Here is a 24338-nt window from a genome sequence, read left to right on the forward strand (position 1 = left end):
TTCTTTCCAGCCACTTGGCATGCCCCCGTAGTTCAGGGACAAAATTGTACAGATGCGCCTGCTTGGTTCAACTTTTTTCGTGTGTTTTTGAGACAGGGTCTCACTCTGTCGCCCAGGCTTGGCTAACTGCAACCCCTGCCTCCGGGGTTCAAGCGACTCTCCTGCCTCAGCCTTCCAAGTAGCTGGGTTTACAGGTGCCCACCACCATGCCTGGCTAATTTTGTATTTTTAGTAGAGATGGAGTTTCACCATGTTGGCCAGGCTGGTCTTGAACTCCTGACCTCGGGAGATCCGCCCGCCTCAGCCTCCCAAAGTGCTGGGATTACAGGCGTGAGCCACTGCGCCCGGCCTACTTAGAGCAATTTTTGTAAAGTATTTTGAAATCCGTGCATGAAAATGACTAAGGAAAAAGGTGCAACCTTCTCTCTATGACACCCAGGTCCTAGACTCAAGATTTGTGGTTAGTTCTGGGCAGGCTGGTGGCTCACACCTGTCATCTCCACACTTTGGGAGGCCGAGGCAGGCGGATCACCTGAGGTCAGGAGTTCAAGACCAGCCTGGCCAACATAGCGAAACGCTCTCTTTATTAAAAATGCAAATATTAGCCGGCCGCGGTGGTGGGAGCCTGTAATCCCAGCTACTTGGGAGGCTGAAGCATGAGAAATTGCTTGACCCCGGGAGGCAAAGGTTGCAGTGAGCCGGGATGCCGCCCCTGCACTCCAGCCTGGGCAACAGAGCGAGACTGTCTAAAAAAAAAAAAAAAAAAAAATTGTGCAGTTGGTTCTGTTCTGTTTGGCACACAGCCTGGTGCTGTGTTGTACTTTGTTGCCAATCTAGCAGAAGGATTTTGGTCTAGGTAGGTCACCTTTACTTTAAACAGGCCAAGGTATCAGGCCCCCTTTACGTTCACACGGAAAAGACTCGCGTCATATGTTAGTAATTATTTATCAGGTTAGGAACTGTCTGGTTAGACTTTCTTTGGCCCTGGTCATTAATTCATGGAGTCATAGACCGAAAGCCCATTCCGTAAGAGTTTCAGCCAACATGAGTCCAAGTCTTCTTTCTACATACGAGGAAACTGAATCCCTGGAGTTTAAGTGACTTGAGCTCTGCATGAACCGCAGTACTGGGCGTGGAACCCATTCTTGTGAGTCATCTTAACTCTTCGTAAAATATGTTGCAAAGACACCATAAAACCATAGAATACCACCTGGAGCATGCTCCTTCAGTTAAAAAGAAAGCAAAAATCTTACAGGAGACAGCAAAGAGCTTGGGATGCCCGTGGATGAACACCATTTCAGCCCTGCTATCTTCTCTGCCCCCACCTGCCTCGCCTGCTCCCACTTCCTGGACTACCTGACCTAGCTCCACCTCCTCCAGGTGGCCCCACCGCTTCCTGGTAGCCCAGCCCCTCCCCCGCCTCCCGCCAAGCGGAACCAATGTCTGTCCGCTCTGGGGTCGGCCGGATCTTTCTCGCTCAGACTCTTCGCAGCGGTGACTCGGCAGCAGCGTCTCGCGTCATCAGTGACAGCCCCGACCCTTGCTACGCTTTGCGTCGCTCTGCCAGAAGCAGTCGCCTCCTCCTTGGCAAATAGTCCTCGGCAGGGTCTGAGTTCTTGGTTAATCCGAGAGGAGAGGCACGAGAAGTTGCAGTGCGGGGACACGGAAGCGACTAGACGAGGAGGCCAGGGAGCGAAGTTTCCTCAGTAGTGTGTGAAGTTAGTTAAAAACTCTCTCCTTCCTTAGGATCCCTCCGCCTGCAGTAGCGGTGGTGAGGCCGAGGGAGCCGCCATTTTGGATGTTCGGTTCCTGCTGCCACTGCTGCCGCCGCCCCCGGAGCTGCTGGTTTCATTCGAGGTTTCGGGCCGGTGAGTGTCACTGGCGGCACTGAGAGCATATTGCTGCTTTTTGCCCCGCCACTGGCGCGGGCGCTCGACCGGAAGCTTCCTGTCAGTTTCAGGGGTCCGGTCCCAGGCTGTGGGTCTTGAGAAGAGAGGACAGAGAGGCTGGGCCAGGAGGGGCCGGGAGCCCCAGGGGCTGCTCCGACTTCTGGAGGCCCGACCGCGAGGCCTCGGACCGGGAGGTTCCGCGCGCAGCGGTGTTCCGGGTAGTGGCGTTGCCCCGCGGGTACGGGCCTCCTTGAACCTTTGACTTTCTCAGGCTGCGATCTTTGAGGGCTCATTCAGGGAGCCTGGGGTTTAGCGCGGCGGGCCCCACCCCCGCGTGTCTTCTCTGAGCCACGTACCAGCGTTCTTGTGTCTTGTACCCGTGTCAGGTCTCTTAGATAACTCTCAGCATTTCCAAATGCCCAGTTAATCGCTGCCTGCCCCTGCGGTGCCGTCCTCTCGGAACCAGACATCGGCCTCGCCTCTCTCTAACCTTCCGACCAACTTCTTTCCCAATTTTCCGCGCGCGCGTGTGTGTGTGTGTTTGTTGTTGTTTTGTTTTTTTCAGCCTACCTGCGAGTGTACTGTTTACCCTTTTCTCAGTTCCTGGGCCTGCGGACGTCAGCGTCTAATAATTCTCCCGGGCTTCCTGATTGCCTGAAAGAGTCGGGACGATTCAGTTGATTGTTTCCCGGTTAGGAGACTTGGTGTAGGAGATCCATCGAACCACTCGCTCAGAGTGTGCTTCAGCAGTAATGTTTATGAGGCAGATTAAATGGCTTTTGGGAGGCGGGAGCTGTCAAATGTTTTCTCATTTGTGGATTCCCTCCCTGTGCTGAACACTTAGCTTTTTGGTACTCACTGACACTTGTGTGGTGTTTTTTTTTTTTCTCCTCCCCTATTACATATCCCTGAGCATGGAAATCTGTCCATGGAGAAAAATATTAATCTGAGGTAGAAAGGAGAGTTGAGCTGCTTTACAGTGATTCGTTAACCGAGGAGAGGAGTTAGTGCTTTCTTAGTGACCTTAACTTTGAGGTGTTTGTACAGTAATGATCTTTGCTGACTGATTCTAAAAAATACTTGTAATGACTTCATGTATTGGGTTTTTCTGGGGATAGTTGAATTTTAAATATTCACTTCCACCCTTCCCTAGAATACTTGTCAAATACCTAAGTTGTCATACAGCCTAACTTTCAAGTTTGAAAAATATGAACCCTCTAAGTACTAGTAATCTAGTCACTTTTATTCTAAAAGCACGTTTGCAGTCTAGCATGCTTGAATGAAAAGTATTTCTTTGTTTTAATTTTTATTATTATTATTATTTTTTGAGACGGAGTCTGGCTCTGTCTCCAGGCTGGAGTGCAGTGGCACGGTCTCGGCTCACTGCAACCTTCGACTCACTGCAACCTACGCCTCCCGGATTCAAGCAGTTCTCCTGCCTCAACCTCCCAAGTAGCTGGGACTACAGGTGCACGCTGCCACGCCCGACTAATTTTTTGTTGTTGTTGTATTTTAGTAGAGATGGGTTTCACCATGTTGCCCAGGCTGATCTCGAACTCCTGAGCTCAGGCAATCCGCCCTCCTTGGCTTCCCAAAGTGCTAGGATTACAGGCGTGACCCACGGTGCCTGGCGAATAAAAAGGATTTCACAGTAATTCACTGATATATTTCCTACGTTTCAAGTTAGGCGAGTGTGATTGAATCACCCTTATTTCATCTCAGCCTGGGTTTTTACATCTGCAAAAGAGAAGTTAACTTATTTGAGATCACAGTCTAGTGGATGAAATTTAAATTTATAACTTGAACTGAGTCAAGCTTTTTAATACTGCTAAGCCACATATATAGATGCATTATTCTTATCAGGTTATTGAAATGAGATTGTAGATAAATTCCTGTATAGGTCATATGATGTCTCAGGAGAAAACAATATTTTCAGTGTAAATACTCAGTGATCTTGTTATTTGTTTTAAGGAGATTTTTCAAAAACATGTTAGTTACTATTAGATATGTAAGTTCTGTATTACCCTGAAGCTATGTAATTTTCTCTTTTGGTTTAAAGGAACTGTCAAACACTGAACACCTGTGTAATGATCGCTCATTTACTAAGTATGCCCTCACAGTTACTACTGAAATGTGCCATTTCTGACTTAGACTTTTCAAGTAAGGTGTTAGCAGAGCTATCACATAGATGTTAGTTAACTCAGTGTTTTTCATGCTTTAATATATTGGTATTTAAATGTCATTCAGGCGGTTGCTCTGTGGCTCATGTTTGTAATCCCAACACTTTGGGAAGTGGAAGGTGGATCCCTTGAGCCCAGGAGTTAGAGGCCAGCCTGGGCAACACAATGAGACTCTGTCTCTACCAAAATATTTTAAATATTAAACTTTAAAAAATTCATTCTTTGATAGTTTGCATTCACTGGGGGAAGGGTCCTTTTGCCTTAACAAATTCCTAGCAAAGTGTTGTTTAGTGCACCATTGATCAGTGCATATTTGAATGTCTGCTTTGTGTTTAGGAAACCTCCGTTTCTTTTGGGAGCAGTTGCTTATTCTTTGGTCTGACCTCTGTCATTGATAGCAGTTCTAGATTTGAGGGCAGATTTTAGAGTGAAACTATAAAGTACAGAAATTGCCAGGAATGCCTTGGTGATATTTCACCCCAGTGTTTATTTTAAAAAGGAGTTTTAAAAATCAGTGGTATGCAAACCAAAACCAACTTCTTTATGATTTATAAAAACTCTTATTTTTTATTATTTTTATTGTTTGAACAGGGTCTCACTCTGTTGCCCAGGCTGGAGTGCAGTGGTCTCTGCTCACTGCAGCCTGGACCTCCTGGGCTCAAGCAATCCTCCTGCCTCAGCTCGCCACGTAACTGGGACTACAGGCGTGTGCCACCACATGGGGCTAATTTTTGTATTTTTTGTACTGATAGTATTTTGTCATGTTGCGCAGGCTGGGCTCAAGCAATCCTCTTGCCTTGGCCTCCCAAACAAAGTGCTGGGATTACAGGTGTGAGCCACCTCACCTGGCCAAAACTCTTTAATTTTTACAAATTTAAAAAATTGAATGAGTATTTTCCAAGAGATTATTTTTAATTAAAAAAGTTGAATTGGCAACCTACATACCAAAACACATTTTCCACAATGCTTAATCCCCTTATTTGCATTTGATGAGGATTTTAAAATTTTGTGTATATAGCAGGACTTAATTGCTATCAAAACTTTAAAACTCTTACTTAGAGCTTCAGAAAATTAAAAAATACTATTTTAAGTGCTTGTAATTTAGTCTATCCTTGCTTCATGAATTGTTTTCAGTTCTTGTTGTTTTGTTTTGTTTTTTGAGACAAAGTCTTGCTCTGTCTCCCAGCCTGGAGTACAGTGGCTGGATCTCGGCTCACTGTGCAACCTCCACCTCCTGGATTCCAGTGATTTCTGCTGCTTCAGCCTCCCAAGTAGCTGGGGTTACAAGCGTACGCCACCATGCCCAGCTAATTTTTGTATTTTTAGTGGAGGTGGGGTTTCACCATGTTGGCTAGGCTGGTCTCCAACTCCTGACCTCAAGTGATGCACCCACCTTGGCCTCCCAAAGTGCTGGGATTATAGGTGGGAGCCGCTGCGCCCAGTCTGTTTTCAGTTCTTGATTTTGGCTTTCTTTATTCTCTGTTGCTTTTACTCAGTTTCTAATGCAGAATAGTGTTGAAAGTAGCAAACAATTTTTTTTCCAACTCCTCTCAGCTTATAACTAACAAGCAATTTTATTTTTATTGATGTATTGATTGAGACGGGTTCTCACTCTTTCACCCAGGCTGGAGTGCAGTGGTGCAATCTCAGCTCACTGCAGCCTCGACCTCCTCCCAGGTTCAAGTGATCCTCTCACTTCAGCCTCCTAAGTAGCTGGGACTGTAGGCATGTGCCGCTGGATTTATTATTTTTCTTTTGTATAGACGGGGTTTCGCCACATTCCCCAGGCTGATTTCGAATTCCTGGGCTCAGGAGGTCCTCCCACCTCTGCCTCACAAAGTGCTGGTATTAAAGGTGTGAGCCACCATGCCTTGCCCACAAGCAATTTTAAACTTAAGAGAGTAGGCCGGTGCAGTGGCTCATGTCTGTAATCCCAGCACTTTGGGAGGCCGAGGCAGGCGGATCACTTGAGGTCAGGAGTTTGATACCAGCCTGGTCAACATGATGCAATCCCATCTCGACTAAAAATAAAAAAGTTAGCCAGGCATGGTGGTGCGCATCTGCATTCCCAGCTACGTGGGAGGCTGAGGCAGGAGGATTGCTTGAACTGGGAGGTGGAGGTTGCAGTGAGCTAAGATCGTGCCACTGCACTCCAGCCTGGGTGACAGATGGAGGCTCTGTCTCAAAAAAAAAAAAGAAAAAAAAATTAAGATAGCCTATAGGTTTATATAGTCTTTTGTATTTCTTGGCTTACAGGTTTTGAAATTATCTTTGTTAGCCGGGTGGCTCACGCCTGTAATCCCAGCACTTTGGGAGGCCGAGGCGGGTGGATCATGAGGTCAGGAGATGGAGACCATCCTGGCCATCGTGGTGAAACCCTATCTCTACTAAAAAATACAAAAATTAGCTGAGCATGATGGTGCATGCCTATAGTCCCAGCTACTCGGGAGCCTGAGGCAGGAGAATCACTTGAACTCGGGAAGTGGAGGTTGCAGTGAGCTAAGATCGTGCCACTGCACTCCAGCCTGGGGACGGAGCGAGACTCCGGCTCCAAAAAAAAAAAAATCTTTGTCAAAATGTAGTAGCATTTTTCCAGTTGCCTTTTTGTATAGAAAATTTTATTTCAATGAGGTCAAGAAAGAGAAAAGAGAAAAAAAGAGTTGTCTTTTTTTTTTTTTTTTTTTTTGAGACGGGAGTCCCCCTCTGTTGCGCAGGCTGGAGTGCTGCACTGGAGCAATCCCCGCTCACTGCAACCTCTGCCCCCGGGTTCAAGCAGTTCTCCTGCCTCAGCCTCCCAAGTAGTTGGGACTACAGGTATGCGCCACCATGCCTGGCTATTTTTTGTGTTTTTAGTAGAGACGAGTCTCACCCTGTCGGCCAGGCTGATCTCGAATTCCTGGGCTCAAGTGATCCACCAGCCTTAGCCTCCCAAAGTGCTGGGATTACAGGTGTGAGTGCGGTGTCATTTTTGCTTTGAAGATACATGTGAAGTTTTTTCTTCACTGACAAAGTAACACAATACACTTAATATGGCATGAGTTTTGGTTGCTGAAGAAACTGATTAAAGTTTGAAGGGTCCAGAAGTGGGAGGAAAAAAACACACTTGACAAATGTGTTGAGTCAGCATTAACACTTTAGCATAAAAGGGCAAGGTTTACGATGAGATGATTGAAATGAAAAATGCTTTTTTTCACTAGGTACTCGGAAATTTTACTTTTAAAAAAAGCCTACTCAGACCATTGGAGAAATTTGATTAGTAAATTATAAATGTTGTTGGCAAGAAATTAAGTAGGTTTAGAAGGAAGAAGGCAGTTTTTTAAAAGATGAGGAAAAAATACATGTGATTTTTGTAACTTATAAATAATTAAAAACATCTTATTTTTTATTTACTTTTTTGAGACAGGGTCTCACTCTGTCACCCAGGCTGGAGTGCAGTGGTGCCATCTCGGCTTACAACAGCCACCACCTCCCGGATTCCTGTAATTCTCATGCCTCAGCCTCCCTAGTGGCTGGGACTGCAGGCACCTGCCACCACACCTGGCTCATTTTTGTATTTTTAGTAGAGACGGGGTTTTGTCATGTTGGCCAGGCTGGTCTCGAACTCCTGACCTCAGGTGATTCACTTGCTTCAGCCTTGCAAAGTGCTGAGATTATAGGCATGAGCCCCTGAACCTGGCTGAAATATTTTAAATATTTCAAAGATATGTAAAGATGTTACACATTTTCTAAACCTAAAAATAAACTTCACTGGCCAGGCCTGGTGTCTCATGTCTGTAATCCAAGCACTTTGGGAGGCCAAGTCGGAAGGATCACTTGAGGACAGGAGTTCGAAACCAGCCTGGGAAACACAGTGGAACCCTGGCTCTACGAATTTTTTTTTTTTTTTTTCTTGAGACAGAATCTCCCTCGGTCACCCAGGCTGGAGTGCAGTGGTGCGATCTCGGCTCACCTCAACCTCCGCCTCCTGGGTTCAAGCGATTCTCCTGCCTCAGCCTCTGAAGTAGCTAGGATTACAGGTGCCCGCCACCATGCCCAGTTAATTTTTGTATTTTTAGTAGAGCTGGGGTTTCACCATATTGGCCTGGCTGGTCTTGAACTCCTGACCTCGGGTGATCCACACTCCTTGGCCTCCCAAAGTGCCGGGATTACAGGCATGAGCCACCATGCCTGGCCCCAAATTTTTTAAAGTAGCTGGATGTGGTATCTTTGCCAGTAGCCTTAGCTGCTTGGGAGGCTGAGGCAGGAGGATCACTTGAACCCAGGAGTTCAGGGCTGCAGTGAGCTAGGACTGTGCCATTGCACTCCAGCGTGGGTGACAGAGAGAGACTATCTCAAAAAAAAAGAAGTAAAAAACACTTCTTTTGCTTCTTTTTATGACTGAACAATTTCTCAACAGTGAGGTTTAGTTAAATAGGTTCACTAACTTGAGCTGTAAAAACAGTAATGGACCTCCTTTTGCTTTGTGTTGTACAACTGTATAATCATTTATATAAGTTAGCTCTTTCAACCAAATACACATTGAGTATCCCTTATCTGAAATGCTTGAGACCAGAAGTGTTTCATATTTTGGAATTTTTTGGATTTTGGAATATTTGCATTACACCAGTTGTACATCCCTAATCCTAAAATCCAAAATCTGGAACACTTGAAGAGCATTTCTTTTTTTTTTTTTTTTTTTTGAGATGGAGTCTCACCCTGTTGCCCAGGCTGGAGTGCCGTGGCGCGATCTCGGCTCACTGCAAGCTCCGCCTCCCGGGTTCATGCCATGCTCCTGCCTCAGTCTCCTGAGTAGCTGGCACTACAGGTGCCTGCCACCACGCCTGGCTAATTTTTTGTATTTTCAGTAGAGACGAGGTTTCACCTTGTTAGCCAGGATGGTCGCGATCTCCTGACCTCGTGATCCGCCTGCCTTGGCCTCCCAAAGTGCTGCGATTACAGGCGTGAGCCACCGCGCCCGGCCTTGAAGAGCATTTCTTCAAGCATCATGTCAACAATAAAAAAATGTCAGGTTTTGGAGCATTTCAGATTTTGGATTAGGGATGTTTACCCTATAGTGTTACATCATCTATTCTATGACAGTCGTAATTACCCAAAATTTTAACAGATTATCAATGAATATGCTTCAATATTTCTCTCAGTGCTTAGTTAAGTACTGTATATACTCATATAAATGTACATATGTAGAATTTTTTTGTTTTTACTAAGGAGAGATCCTATTATTTATATTACTCTATAACACGCTTTTTTTTTTTTTTAAACATGTCATGGTCAGTAAATATAATTCTTTTTCTTGTTTTGTTTTTTGAGACAGAGTCTTACCCTGTCGCCTAGGTGGAGGCAACCTCCACCTCCTGGGTTTAGCGATTCTCCTGCCTCAGCCTTCAGAGTAACTGGGATTACAAGCACCTGCCACCACACCCAGATAGTTTTTGTATTTTTAGTAGAGATGAGGTTTTGCCATGTTGGCCAGGCTGGTCTCAAACTCCTGACCTCAAGTGATCTGCCTGCTTTGGTCTCCCAAAGTGCTGGGATTACAGGCATGAGCCATCACCACGCCCGGCCAATATAATTCTTTTTTGTTTTGGTTTTTTTTGAGACGGAGTTTTGCTCTTGTTGCCCAGGCTGGAGTGCAATGGCGTGATCTCAGCTCACTGCAACCTCCGCCTCCCAGGCTCAAGTGATTCTACTGCCTCAGCCTCCCTAGTAGTTGGGATTATAGTCATGTGCCACCATGCCCCACTAATTTTGTATTTTTAGTAGAGACATGGTTTGTCCATGTTGGTCAGGCTGGTTTTGAACTCCTGACCTCACATGATCCGCCTGCCTCGGCCTCCCAAAGTGCTGAGATTACAGGCGTGAGCCACTGTGCCTGGCCAATATAATCTTTATTATTATTTTTTAAAATAAGAGATGAGATTTTGCTGTGTTGCTCAGGCTGGTCTTAAACTCCTGGGCTCGACCAGTCTGCCTGCATCGGCCTCCCAAAGTGTTGGGATTACAGGCGTGAGCTACCGCACCCAGCCACTATTAATTCTTTATTATTATTGTTGTTGTTGTTGTTGTTGTTGTTGCTGCTGTTGTTTTAAGATGGAACTTCGCTCTGTTGCCCAGGCTGGAGTGCAGTGGCATGATCTCGGCTCACTGCATACTCCGCCTCCCAGGTTCACGCCGTTCTCCTGCATCAGCCTCCTGAGTAGCTGGGACTACAGGCACCTGCCACCACGCCTGGCTAATTTTTTGTACTTTTAGTGGAGACGGGGTTTCACCATGTTAGCCTCATGATCTGCCCGCTTCGGCCTCCCAAAGTGCTAGTATTATGGGCATAAGCTGCCGCACCCGGGCTATTATTTTTTTTTTTTTTTTTTTTTTTTTTTTTTTAGGCGGAGTCTGGCTCTTTTGCCCAGGCTGGAGTGCAGTGGCCGGATCTCAGCTCACTGCAAGCTCCGCCTCCCGGGTTCACGCCATTCTCCTGCCTTAGCCTCCCGAGTATCTGGGACTACAGGCGCCCGCCACCTCGCCCGGCTAGTTTTTTGTATTTTTTAGTAGAGACGGGGTTTCACTGTGTTAGCCAGGATGGTCTCGATCTCCTGACCTCGTGATCCGCCCATCTCGGCCTCCCAAAGTGCTGGGATTACAGGCTTGAGCCACCGCGCCCGGCTATTTTTTTTAAGAGGAGATGAGATATTGCTGTATTGCTCAGGCTGGTCTCGAACTCCTGGACTTGAGCAGTCTGCCTGCCACGGCCTCCCAAAGTGCTAAGATTACAGATGTGAGCCACTGCACTCAGCCCACAGTAAATATAATTCTATCTTGTTCTTTTAAATAGTCGTATTGTGTCTTGTAGCATGGCTGTACCATAATTTATTGTTATTTTCCTGTGAACATTTAGATCATTTCTAGATTTTTGCCACTTAACAAAGTGCTACAATAAATATCCTTGTACATGCCACCTTATTTGCTGATGCTTTTATTTCTGTAGCGTCTCCAAAGTGGGAATTCTGGGTTAACAGAGAAATATATTTTAAATATTTTAATTTCTAGATTACTCTCTAAATAGGTTACCATAATTTTCATCCCAAGTAGCTTCTTCATATCATCAAACCACTGGGCGTAAATACATAGTTTAATTTTTACTAGTCTGCTAGATGATAAATGGGTCATGCAGTTTGTCTTAATTTTGACTTCCCTGTTACTGGGGCTAGCCTTATTTGGTATGTGTAATGGCCACTGGATTTCCTTTATTCAAAATTGTCTGCTCATGTCCTTGGTTCATTTTTCTTTCTTTCTTTTTTTCTTCCTGTAGGAGCATTTATGGAATATTAATTCTTTTTATATGGCATGTGTATTTTTCTTGTCTTTCATTTATCCTTTTTTTTTTTTTTTCTGGGAGACGGAGTTTTGCCCTTGTTGCCCAGGCTGTAGTGGTGTGATCTCAGCTCACTGCAACCTCCGCCTCCTGGGTTCAAGCGATTCTCCTGCCTCAGCCTCCTGGGTAGCTAAGATTACAGGCGCTCACCACCATACCTGGCTAATTTTTGTACTTTTAGTAGAGATGGAGTTTTGCCATGTTGACCAGGCTGGTCTCAAACTCCTGACCTCAAGTGATCTGCCCGCCTTGGTCTTTCAAAGTGCTGGGATTACAGGCGGGAGCCACTGTACCTGCCCTCATTTATCTTTTAACCTTATTTGTTTCACAGACATTTTCAGTTAATTCTATATATTCCTCTTTTCCTCTTTGGTTTCTGAAACTGTCTTAGAAGAGTCCATTCCAGCTGGGTGTAGTGGCTCACGCCTCTAATCCCAGCACTTTGGGAGGCCGAGGCTGGCGGATCACAAGGTTAGGAGATTGAGATCATCCTGGCTAACACGGTGAAACCCTGTGTTTACTTAAAATACAGAAAAACTAGCTGAGCGTGGTGGCACGCGCCACCGGGAGGCTAAGGCAGGAGAATTGCTTGAATTTGGGAGGCAGTGCAGTGAACTGAGATCGCGCCACTGCATTCCAGCCAGTGGGACAGAGCGAGACTCCATCTCAAAAAAAATTTGTTTATTTTATTTTCTTGTAGACACGGTCTCACTGTGTTGCCCAGGCTGGTTTCTAACTCATGGCCTCAAGTGATCCTTCCACCTTGGCCTCTAAAGTATTGGGATTACTGGCGTGAGCCACCGCACCCGGCTTTAACAGTTTTTGATGATAATTTGTGTGTGTCTATTTGTTCAAGTTTATTTTAGGTCTTTCAACAAATGTTTTATAGATTTTATTTTTTTTTCATATAGTTCCTATACCTTTCTTACTAAATTTATTCCTATGTATTTTATTTTTATACTATTGTCAATGGGACTGTTTATCCTCCATTTCTAACTAGTTAATATCAGATACATCAATTAAAAGTAAATATTATACCATCTTTAATTATCTGTGGACAACTCCCCCACTCTCCTTGTATATCCAGAGTTAATAGAACTTGGATTCATGAAGAATATGCTAGGGAAAATTTGTCATCTTAGTATTATATTAAGTAACTTTTTTTTTTTTTTGAGATGGAGTCTTGCTCTGTCGCCCAGGCTGGAGTGCAGTGGCACAATCTCAGCTCACTGTAACCCCTGCCTCTCGGGTTCAAGTGATTCTCCTGCCTCAGCCTCCTGAGTAACTGGGGTCACAGGTGCGCGCCACCACGCCCGGCTAATTTTTGTATCTTTAGTAGAGATGGGGTTTCACTGGGCTGGTCAGCCTGGTGTTGAACTCCTGACCTCGTGATCTGCCTGCCTCAGCCTCCCAAAGTGCTGGGATTACAGGGGTGAGCCACCCCACCTGGCTATATTAAGTAACTTTCTAATGTTTTTGCTTGTCATCCTAGGGAAGAGTACCCTTAGATACATTTTTCTGGAATGAATGACACCTTACTAACTTCGAAAGTTTACAGTTGCTTTATTTATATGTTTTTGTTAATTTGTTTGATTTTTTTTCAAAGCAAGTTTTATTCCAAGTTTTACATGCTCATTACTTGAAAGATAGCAGACTATATATATAAGTTAAAAAGGCATCTATATTTACATCAGATAACCTCCTTCAACATTAATTATACACTTTGGGTGATGTTTTTAAGCCAAATTTTTGTTTTGAGAATTTGAAGATACTTCTTGAATTGAGAGTACTTTAGTATGGTTTTGCTAATAAGATTACGGTTGGGAGAGTGAAATTTTTTAAAATTTCATTAGTGTCAGATGTTTGTTTTGTTTAGCTATCATTGTTTACTGGCCTTTATTGCTTTTCGTGCATATGTACACACACACACATATATATATATATAAAGTTTTTTAAGAGTCAGGGTCTTACTGTGTTGCCTAGGCTGGTCTTGAACTCCTGGGCTCAAGCAATCTGCCCTCCTTGACCTCCCAGAGTACTGGGATTACAGGCCTGAGCCACTGCACCCAGTCTGCTTTTTATGCATCTCAGTGCTGTTGAATTGTTAGTAGGCATGTTTGCATTTACAGGCATTTTGCTTTTTAGAGCTCAGTTCTTGTGAATTCTGGTTATGGATAATTAAGCATAAAAGATTCCTGTGATTACTGTGACAATTTAGGGAGAATTGAACTTAAGTCCTCTTAGAGGGATGCCAGCTGGCTGCCTAGACAGGGTGGGGTGGTATCTCAATGTGATCATGCATTCCACAGCCTATTCTTTAGCCTTGAAGATCCAGAAATTCCATTTTAGTAGTTCATCTCCTAGGGGTGATTGAGACCAATCAAACACACTGATTTGTAAGTTATAATAATACTTTAGTATTGTAATTCACAAGGAGGGGATATGCTTTTCTCCTGAATTACCTGTGTCTGCATTCCACAGGACACTATTCCTTATATGGAAGTACTTGGGAGTTGAAGCGCTTAAGGAAGCATTTAATAATCAGAAAGTTGCACTGTGAGTCTGAAATCAGAGCATATAAAGTTGGTCTTGAGTGTTTCATCATTTTAGGCCGTGGTGAAACCTGATTAAAGAGTTATGCTTGTCTTACAATGGTGTTTGCCTCTCTAATGACCAGAATACCTATCCCCAGATTTATTTCATTTTATTATTACTAGTTTTGAGATAGTCTCACTCTGCAACCCAGGCTGGAGTACAGTGATTCGATCTCAGCTCACTGCAACCCCTGTCCCCTGGGCTCAAGTGATCCTCCCACATCAGCCTCCCGAATAGCTGGGACTACAGACGCATGCGCCACCACGCCCAACTAATTTTTGTATTTTTAGTGGAGACTGGGTGTCGCTGTGTTGCTCAGGCCAGTCTTGAACTCCTGGACTTGAGCAGTCTACCTGCCTCAGCTTCCCGAAGTGCTGGGATGACAGGCGTGAGCTACCACGCCTGTAATCTGGCCTGTCCCCAGATTTAATTTCTCCTGTTCAGTGAAGTTCTCACTCTGGTCTTTTCCGTTTATTCACTCTGTAGACCATTTCCCTTCTGTGAACACATTTCTTCATATAGGGGAAATAGGTGTGCACCCCTCTACTCCCCTCAAAAGAAAGAAAAGCACAAAAACACAGGCAGTGAGAAAACCAGCTAGGCTAGACCAGTGTAATCATAGCCAGAATATCTAAGATGTATTGTAAAGTAAAAGTCTGATGGAAGCATAATACAATCAGTTGATTTGGTTTAAGCTTTCCTAGTGTCACATTCTAGTCATAGTATTTTGCAAGTTGTAAATGCGTTAAAGCAACTCAGATATACCTATGAAATAAAAATCTGAAATAGGGGTTCTGTATGGCACATAATATAAAAATACAGGCCATCTGGAGAATGCAAGAGGGAAAGCATGGTAACTTCTTTGGAGGGTTTTGCCTAATGTTAACTTACATCCCTTGAACATTCTCAGTCATACTTAAAGTCTGTGACTGACACGGTATTCAGTGGTGAAGTTAATTGAAGTCTCATTTATTTGCTTGAGTCTTTTCTCATTGTTTAGCCAGAAAGACTTCTTCAAGTACAATCTTTGTTGGTTAGGAAAATAGGTGATTTTCATGGTGAAAAATTAAATTTTAGAATTTTGTTTTTAGATTTAGTGCTCAAATAACCTGAGATCTATTAGGGGAAGACAGACCACATAGCTGCAGGAGCTCCAACTTTTTGGTTGTGTCCTTGATGGTTGGCTATCAGTAGCTGAAAGTGCACAGTGAGCAGTGTGAGTTCTGAAGCAGGGAGAATGTTATCTGGGCAGGGTAGAACAGAGAACTGGGTTGAGTTCTGACAGCCTTTTTCCATAGCTGTTGGTGAGCAGCCAGTACACCTTTATTTTGTGTGCTTTGAAAAGGACAATTTAACTTTTTTAAAAGATATTTTAGCATTTAGGATTTAATAAATACAGTATTTATCAAGTTTGTATTCTTATAGGAGGATACAAGAGTGAACAAGGCAAATGAGGATCTAGCCTTAGGGAGTTTATTTAGTGGGAAAAATGGTTTTTCAAAGTTTTTTTTTTTTTTTTTTTTTTTTGAGACGGAGTCTCGCGCTGTCGCCCAGGCTGGAGTGCAGTGGCGCGATCTCGGCTCACTGCAAGCTCCGCCTCCCGGGTTCACGCCATTCTCCTGCCTCAGCCTCCCGAGTAGCTGGGACTACAGGCGCCCGCCACCGCGCCCGGCTAATTTTTTGTATTTTTAGTAGAGACGGGGTTTCACCGTGGTCTCGATCTCCTGACCTTGTGATCCGCCCGCCTCGGCCTCCCAAAGTGCTGGGATCACAGACGTGAGCCACCGCGCCCGGCCTTCAAAGTTTAAAAAAAAAAAAAAGGTACTTCTCATGGCCTGAGAATGGTATTGCTGTATGAGAAAAATCTTTATCCTTAAAGGGATTTGTGGAGATGTTGGAAAATAGCCATCTTCCCCATCTTAGCCATAAATTTTGGGGAGAATTGAAACACGCACACATTATTTTTTCTTCTTCTGTTTAAATTTTTTTTTCCCTTTAGTTTGTTTATAATTTTGATTCCTTGGGCATGTAAAGTAATCTTATTTAGTTTAAGCTTCAAAACCCAATTTTGCTTAACCATTTTGGGTAGAAATTTTTCTAAAATGAATTTTATGTTTCCTTTTTTCCTCTGTTTTTATCATTATCATATAACTGTTAATGAAAACTGAAACACATTAATCTATAATCCGTGTCCCTTAAGTCAGACTTTTAGTATTTTTGTGTTCCCTTTCCATCCTTGTTTTAAGAGATGTTTTTATTATTTGCTTTAAAAAAACAGGACAAAGAGGGACACTTTATTTTGTTAGAGTGTACAAGCCATAATGATATAAAATATGGAACACTTAAGCATAGAATGAAACCATTGACATACTAAATGTAAGTGGTTATATATAAATGGAGAAATTGAGAGAAACACAATCATAGTGGTAGAGTTTAACACACCTTTCTCTGTCTTTGATGGGTCAGGTAGTTAAATTAGTAAGGGCAGATGGTGTCTGAACTATAAAATTTTTAGAACTTGGTTATAATACAGATATAATTTTGTATTCACGTTTTTTTCCCTATGCATTGAATGTTAAATGTTAATCTTATTTTAACCACTTCTTGGAGAATCAAGGTCTTTTCGTAAAACCACATTATGGGCTGAGTGTGGTTGCTCACGCCTGTAATCCCAGGACTTTGGGAGGCCAAGGGGGGCGGATCACTTGAGCTCAGGAGTTTGAGACCAGCCTGGGCAACATAATAAAACCTCATCTCTACAAAAGATAAAAAAAATAGCCTGGTATGGTGGCTTGCGCCTGTAGTCACAACTACTTGGGGAGCTGAGATGGGAGGATCGCTTGAACCAAGGAGGCAGAGATTGCAGTGAGCCGAGATCCCGCCACTGCACTCCAGCCTGGATGGCACAGTGAGACCCGGTCTCAAAGAGAAAGCGAAGAACAACAACAAAAACTACATTGTAGTACTATTTATAATTTATTGGTGCTCCTAGGACCTTAGTGGGAGTTGGCTACTTTTTGGATACACACTAAGTAGCTCCAGACTGTTTTAAAAATGCTTGTTTCTGCTGTATATAGGTTTTTATTTGTTTGTTTTTGTTACTGCTTTTGTTTCTTCCCTTGGTGTTGGGTGACATTTTAACTATCATAAGTGTCCTTTTCTAAAGCAGTTTCTATCTCCTGGGTCCACCCTCCTCCCCTCTTTCCCTTACAGTTTTCTGATTTGTAGCTTCTATTCCAAAACAGGCTGAATGAGGACCTCTATTTGGAGTAAAGTAGATGTTTTAGTGTGTTGATGTGTCAGTCTGTGTATTGGCTGCTTGAGATAATAAAAATGTGTTTTTGGATTCTCAGCTATGTTCTGTATAGTTTCATTACTGTGTTCAGCACTTTTTAAAAAAAAGTTAGAGTTTATTATTGTTATTTCTTTTGTTTGTTTGCTTTTTGTGTTTTTGAGACAGGGTCTTGTGCCATTGCCCAGGCTGGAGTACAGTGGCCCGATCTCAGCTCACTGCAGCCTCACTCCTAGGCTCAGGTCATCCTCCCACCTCAGCCTCCCAAGTAGCTGGGACCACAGGTGCATGCATGCCACCATGCCTGGTTCATTTTGTTGATGTTTTGTAGAGACAGGGTTTCGGCATGTCGCCCAGGCTATTATTGAACTCTTGGGCTCAAGCGATCTGCTCGCGTCTGTCTCCCAAAGTGCTGTGATTACAGGTGTGAGCCACTGTGCCCAGCCTCACTTGTAATACTTGTAATTCTTTTTTTTTTTTTTTTTTTTTTTTTTTGACAGAGTCTCGCTCTGTCGCCCAGGCTGGAGTGCAGTGGTGCGATCTTGGCTCACTGCAATCTCCACTTCCCGGGTTAAAACGATTCTCCTGCCTCAGCCTCTGTAAGTAGCTGGGATCACAGGTGTGTGCCACCATGCCTGGCTATTTTTCGTATCTTTAGTAGAGATGGGATTTTGCCATGTTGGCCAGGCTGGTCTCGAACTCTTGACCTCAGGTGATCCACCCCCCGCCCCATGCTCCCAAAGTGCTAGGATTACAGGTGTGAACCACCGTACCCGGCCTTCTCACTTGTAATTCTTTAACTTCCTGTTACTTCCAATGCTTGTTCCTGTGGTGTGCCTCCTTCCTTTCAGGGCTTTGGCCAAAATAAGGACTCACATTTCTTTGTTTTTCAGGGTTGGAAAAGGCTGAGATTTTCAGAATAGACTTTCTTATATATCTAGGGGTAGAAATAAGTAAAAGTTCCTGAAGATTTGTCCTTGCCCTTCTCCACATATGTGAAGCATTGTCTTCTCTTTCAGTCTGATTTTACCAGTTTAGAATGCCAAAAGGGACATAGCTTAACAGGTGGCTTTTTTAACCTGCCTGTGTTTGGAGGGCGCCGTCTTTCTTTTTTTTTTTTTTTTTTGAGATGGAGTCTCGCTCTGTCGCCCGGGCGGGAGTGCAGTGGCCGGATCTCGGCTCACTGCAAGCTCCGCCTCCTGGGTTCACGCCATTCTCCTGCCTCAGCCTCCCGTGTAGCTGGGACTACAGGCGCCCGCCACTTCGCCCGGCTATTTTTTTGTATTTTTTAGTAGAGACGGGGTTTCACCGTGTTAGCCAGGATGGTCTTGATCTCCTGACCTCGTGATCCGCCCGTCTCGGCCTCCCAAAGTGCTGGGATTACAGGCTTGAGCCACCGCGCCCGGCCGGGCGCCGTCTTTCAACCTGCCATACAGAAACTCCTGTCTAGACATCTTGACACCTTTATGGTTCAGATTAATAGAACTTTTTCTAGCCTTCCATGTCCCATAGTTCCCGTCTCTATTTTACTGACTCCGAAAATGACTTCATCTTTGAGGGAGACTACCTTCAGCCATCGCTTGTATAAGAGTTTAGTGTTGGCCTGGCACGGTGGCTCACACCTGTAATCCCAGCACTTTGGGAGGCCAAGGCGGGTGGATCACCTGAAGTCAGGAGTTCGAGACCAACCTGACCATGTAACATGGTGAAATCCCCTCTCTACTAAAAATACAAAAATTAGCCAAGGATGGTGGCGCATGCCTGTAATACCAGCTACTTGGGAGGCTGAGGCGGGAGAAGTGCTTGAACCCAGGAGATGGAGGTTGCAGTGAGCGAGATTGTGCCATTGCACTCCAGCCTGGGCAATGAGCGAAACTGTCAAAAAAAAAAAAAAAAAAAAAAAATTCAGTGTTAGCTTTTATAGGCCCAGCCGTATGACCATATCTTAATACATCCATTACACACAACCGGTTTTTTTTTTTTTTTTTTTGAGACCGAGTCTCACTCTGTCACCCAGGATGCAGTGTCACAACTTACTGCAGCCTCAACCTCCAGGGCTCAGGCTATCCTCCTGCCTCAGTCTCCCAAGTGGCTGGGATAGTAGTCGTGTGCCACTATGTTCGGCTAACTTTTTTTAATTATTTGTAGAGACAGAGTTTCCTTATGTTGCTCAGACTATATACAGCATTCTTCACAAGATTTTGCAATAATGTTTTGTTACTTGAGTGGTTAAATATGCCTTTAAGCAGGTTAGAACAATTAGTAATTTTCTCAGGTATATATTCTATAACTGATCAAATAGGTCTTAATTGTTTAGCTCAAGGCCTTTTTTGTTTACTTTAAAATAAACTAAAGTTAACATATGGTAAAATTGACGCTTCTGGTTTGCTGTTTTACAGTTCTCTGAGGATTTTGTTTTTGTTTTTTTGTTAATATTTTTTTGTTTTTTGTTTCTTTGAGACAGTCTTGCTCTTGCTCTGTTGCCCAGGCTGGATTGCAGTGGTGTGATCTTGGCTCACTGCAATCTTGCCTTCCAGGCTCAGGCAATCCTCCTGCTTCAGTATCCCAAGTAGCTGAGACTACAGGTGTGTGCCACCACGCCCAGCTAATTTTTGTATTTTTTGTAGAGACAGTGTTTTACTATGTTGCCCAAAATGATCTTGAACTCCTGGGCTCAAGCAATCTGCCCACCTTGGGCTCCCAAAGTGCTGGGATTACAGTCATGAGCCGTCACACCTGGCCTGGTCCTGTGAGTTTTAATTCATGTATAGGTTTATGTAAACATCACCACAATTAGGATATAGTTTATTGTCTCAGAAAAATTCTTACTGTCCCTTTTTAGCCATCCCCCAACTCTAACTACTGGCAACCAGTGATCTGTTCTCCATTGCTATAATTTTATATTTTCAAGAATATCATATAAATGGAATCACTCAATACCTAACCATTTGAGACTTTATTTCAGCATAATGCTTAGAACTGTGTATGTTATGGTGTGTGGTAATAGTTTACTCCTTTTTATTGCTACATAGTATTCCATTTTATAGATTTACCACATTTTGTTACAGTTTTTGGCAATTATGAACAGAACTTCTCTAAACAGTTTATGTACAGTTTGTGTGAACATAAACTTTCATTTCTCTAAGGTAACTTCCGATTACTGGGACATGTGCTACGTGTATGTTTTAGTCCATAATCAGCTGCCAAACAGTCTTCTAGGGTGGCATTATCATTTTGCATCCATACCAGGAATGTTTGAGAGTTCCAGTTGCTCTGCATCCTCCCAACATTTGATATTTAGCCAGTCTAATAGGTGTCAAGAGATTCTTATTTTGATATTAATTTGCATTTTTCTAATGCCTAATGTAGTTGGGTATCTTTTCTTTTTTTTTTTTTCTTTTGTGATGTTGTCTTCTCTTTCACCCAGGCTGGAATGAAGTGGCACGATCTCGGCTCACTGCAACTTCCGCCCCAAGGATTCAAGTGATTCTCCTGCCTCAGCCTCCCGAGTAGCTGGGATTAATAGGTGCCTGCTACCGTGCCCGGCTAATTTTTGTATTTTTAGTAGAGACAGGGTTTCACCATGTTGTTCAGGCTGGTCTCAAACTCCTGACCTCAGGTGATCCACCTGCCTTGGCCTCCCAAAGTGCTGGGATTACAGGCATGAGCCACTGTGCCTGGCCTCTAATTTTTGTGTTTTTAAAATTTATTTATTTTTGAGACAGAGTCTCGTTCTGTTGCCCAGGCTGGAGTGCATCTCGGCTTACTGCATCCTCCACCTCATGGGTTCAAGTGATTCAAGCAATTCTCATGCCTCACCTCCTAAGTAGCTGGGACTGCAGGCATGCGCCACCACACCCAGCTAATTTTTATATTTTTAGTAGAGACAGGGTTTTACCGTGTTGGCCAGACTGGTCTCGAACCCCTGGCCTCAAGAGGTCTGCCCGCCTCTGTCTTCTAAACTGCTGGGATTACAGGCGTGAGCCACTGTGCCTGGCCTAATTTTTGTGTTTTTGGTAGAGACTGGGTTTTGCCTTGTTGCCTAGGCTGGTCTTGAACTCCTGAACTCAAACGATCTGCCCACCTCGGCCTCCCAAAGTGCTAGGGTTACACAGACATGAGCCGCTGCTCCTGGCCGTGTTCTGTTCTTGTTGGTTGGGGTATTCTATAAATGATAGTTTTGTTAGTTAATGTTAGATACATTTAGTTGATGCTGGTCTTCAGGTCTTCGTATTCTTGCTGATACTCTGTCTACTAGTTCTGTCGATTATAGAGGGAGGCATGTTGAAGTCTTCTAACTATAATTCGGTATTTGTTTATTTTTCCTTTTATATCTATTTTTGTTTTATGTATTTTTAGCTCTATTGTTACATACATTCACAACGAGGATTTGTTGTTGTTGGTTTTGGTGAATTCTCTTATCAATCAGTGGATGGATAGAGAAGAGAAAGGAGAGTGACTTGTCCCATGTTATTGGGATTAAGCTCCATTGATCAGAGAAAAGAGGTCTCCTTCTCCAGTTTTTAGTGTCTACCTGTCTGTCACTGTTATTGCTGTTCTGCTACAGCCATGGGTATTGCAGTATTGCCTAGGGGTGGGGTGGGGGGATGGAAGTGGTTGGGGGAATAAAGGTCCAAGCAGAGAACTTCTGTTGTCCTTGATCTTTCTTTTCCTGCTCCTTGTACCAGAAATGTTTTTTTCTTTGAGCTCTTTTTCTCTGCACCCAGTGAGTACTTCTTGGTTTTGGGCTGCTGTTGGGTTCCAGCTTGACAGCAATACTAGAGGAAAAATGATGATTTTTTTTCTCCAGCCCCCTTTCTGTTACTTACTTTTCAGAGTCCTCAAGAAGCTGTGGCATACATTTTGTCTAGGATTTATAGTTGCATCCAATGGGAGAGACAAGGTGGAGTGTGCTTGTTCCATCTTTCCTAGAACCAGAACTTTGATCTTAAAATGTTTTTTCAATGCTTAATTTTTTTCTTTTTTTGAGACGGAGTCTCTGTCGTCCAGACTGGAGTGCAGTGGCATGATCTCTGCTCACTGTAACCTCCGCCTCCCGGATTCAGGCACTTCTCCTTCCTCAGCCTCCCGAGTAGCTGGGATCACAGGCACGTGCCACCACGCTCGGCAAATTTTTGCATTTTTAGTAGAGATGGGGTTTTGTTAACCAGGCTGGTCTCGAGTTTCTGACCTCAAATGATCTGCCCACCTCGGCCTCCCAAAGTGAGCATGAGCCACCGTGCCTAGCCTCAATGCTTGCTTCTTTACTGTATGTTAACTTTTGTTTTTCATCCATGCCTATTTAAGATATTTTCTGGTGATAAATAAATCAAATAGTAGTAAGCTATCAAAATTCAAAGAAAAAATTACTGCTTTTCTCTAAGCTAGAGGCAGCCTATTATTGGAAGAAGAGGACTGAATTGGGGCGTTACCAAAGGTGAGTCAGGCCAGTAACTAACTCTGTGACCTTGTACAAAGTAGTTAAAGCCTGTATCCTCAATTTCCTCCATAAAAAGCTAGTGGCAAGAACTGTATTTCTGTGATTCTGTGAGTGATAGCTGGGAATTTACTCTAGATAACTTGTTTTTCTCTCAGCTGGCTTAAAACTCTTATGATTGTTTTCTCATTTGTCTACATGTTTTAGGTCTAGATTTAAGCCTTTTTCCAATGGTCTTTTCGTTTAGTTTGTAGGATCATTGAGGCCTCGGTAGAGAAAAGTTATTTTCTTCTTCTTTTTTTTCTGAGATGGTGTTTCGCTCTTGTTGCCCAGGCTGGAGTGCAATGGTGTGATCTTGGCTCACCGCAGCCTCCGCCTTCCGAGTTCAAGTGATTCTTCTTCCTCATCCTCCCGAGTAGCTGAGATTATAGGCATGCGCCACCACTCCTGGCTCATTTTGTGTTTTTAGTAGAGAAGGGGTTTCTCCATGTTGGTCAGGGTGGTCTCGAACTCCCGACCTCAGGTGATCTGCCTGCCTTGGTCTCCCAAAGTGCGGGGATTACAGGCGTGAGCCACTGCGCCTGGCCTGTATTAGGCCATTCTTGCACTGCTGTAAAGAAATACCTCAGACTGGGTAACTTGTAAGAAAAGAGATTTACTTCGCTCATGGTTCTTCAGGCTTTACAGGAAGCATAGTGCCGGCATCTGTTTCTGGGGAGGCCTCTTCTTTACCCTTGGCAGAAGGCAAAGCGGGCACAGACACTTCACGTGATGAAAGCAGGAGCAAGAGAGAGAGAGTTGAGGGGGGGAGATGGTGCCACATACTTCATATGAACTCAGAGTGAGAGGTCACTTATTGACAAGGTGATGGCTTATGGTGCCACAAACGTTTAAATGACCATGACTCATGTGAACTCAGAGTGAGAGCTTGCTTATCAATGAGGGAATGGGCCAAGCCATTCATGAGGGATCCCGCCCCAATGATCCAAACATCTCCCACCAGGCCCCACGTCCAGCATTGGGGATTACAATTCAACATGAAATACGGGCAGGAGCAAGTATCCAAACTGTATCACTGTCTCCTCTCTCTCTCCTCAGTATTTTTTTTTTCCTTGAGTATTTTAAAACCCAAGCAATCATATAATTTCCTCTGTAAACGTATTGTACATTTTTATAATGTTGGGAGAACTTCAGCCTTGGAGTTCTAAGACCTGGTTCAGGTGTTAGGTTAGCTCTGTCCCTTATTACCTTTGTGATCTTGAGGAAGTTGCATAATTGCTTTGAAATGAAGTTTCTTCATGGGAAAAATGGGGATAATGATCTCTACTCTTTTTTTTTTTTTTAAACGGAGCCTTCCTCTGTCAGCCGGGCTGGCGTGCAGTGGCGTGATCTCCGCTCACTGCAACCCCCACCTCCTGGGTTCAAGCAGTTCTGCTTCAGCCTCCCGAGTAGCTGGGAGTACAGGCGCATGCCACCACACCCAGCTAACTGTTTTTGTATGTTTAGTAGAGATGGGGTTTCACCATGTGGGCCTGGCTGGCCTTGAACTCCTGACCTCAAGTGATCCACCCGCCTCGGC

The 24338-nt window shown here is 44.0% G+C and overlaps 1 protein-coding gene across 3 annotated transcripts in view; it reads left to right on the top strand.

The window, feature by feature from the left end:
* The first annotated feature begins 1507 nt into the window (after nucleotides 1–1507).
* The window catches only part of AP1G1 (adaptor related protein complex 1 subunit gamma 1), an 88270-nt gene continuing 65439 nt past the window's right edge, over nucleotides 1508–24338 (top strand). Inside the window, exon 1 of one of the 3 annotated variants that reach the window (XM_073015543.1) lies at nucleotides 1508–1868. The gene's annotated coding sequence lies outside the window, so the exon portion shown is untranslated. Of the gene's footprint in view, nucleotides 1869–1888; nucleotides 2128–24338 lie in introns of those variants that run through there. The other 2 variants (XM_007993750.3, XM_073015544.1) reach the window with 2 other exon arrangements.

Source organism: Chlorocebus sabaeus, chromosome 5 (assembly GCF_047675955.1).
Source record: "Chlorocebus sabaeus isolate Y175 chromosome 5, mChlSab1.0.hap1, whole genome shotgun sequence".
In the NCBI taxonomy this organism is placed as follows: Eukaryota; Metazoa; Chordata; class Mammalia; order Primates; family Cercopithecidae; genus Chlorocebus; species Chlorocebus sabaeus.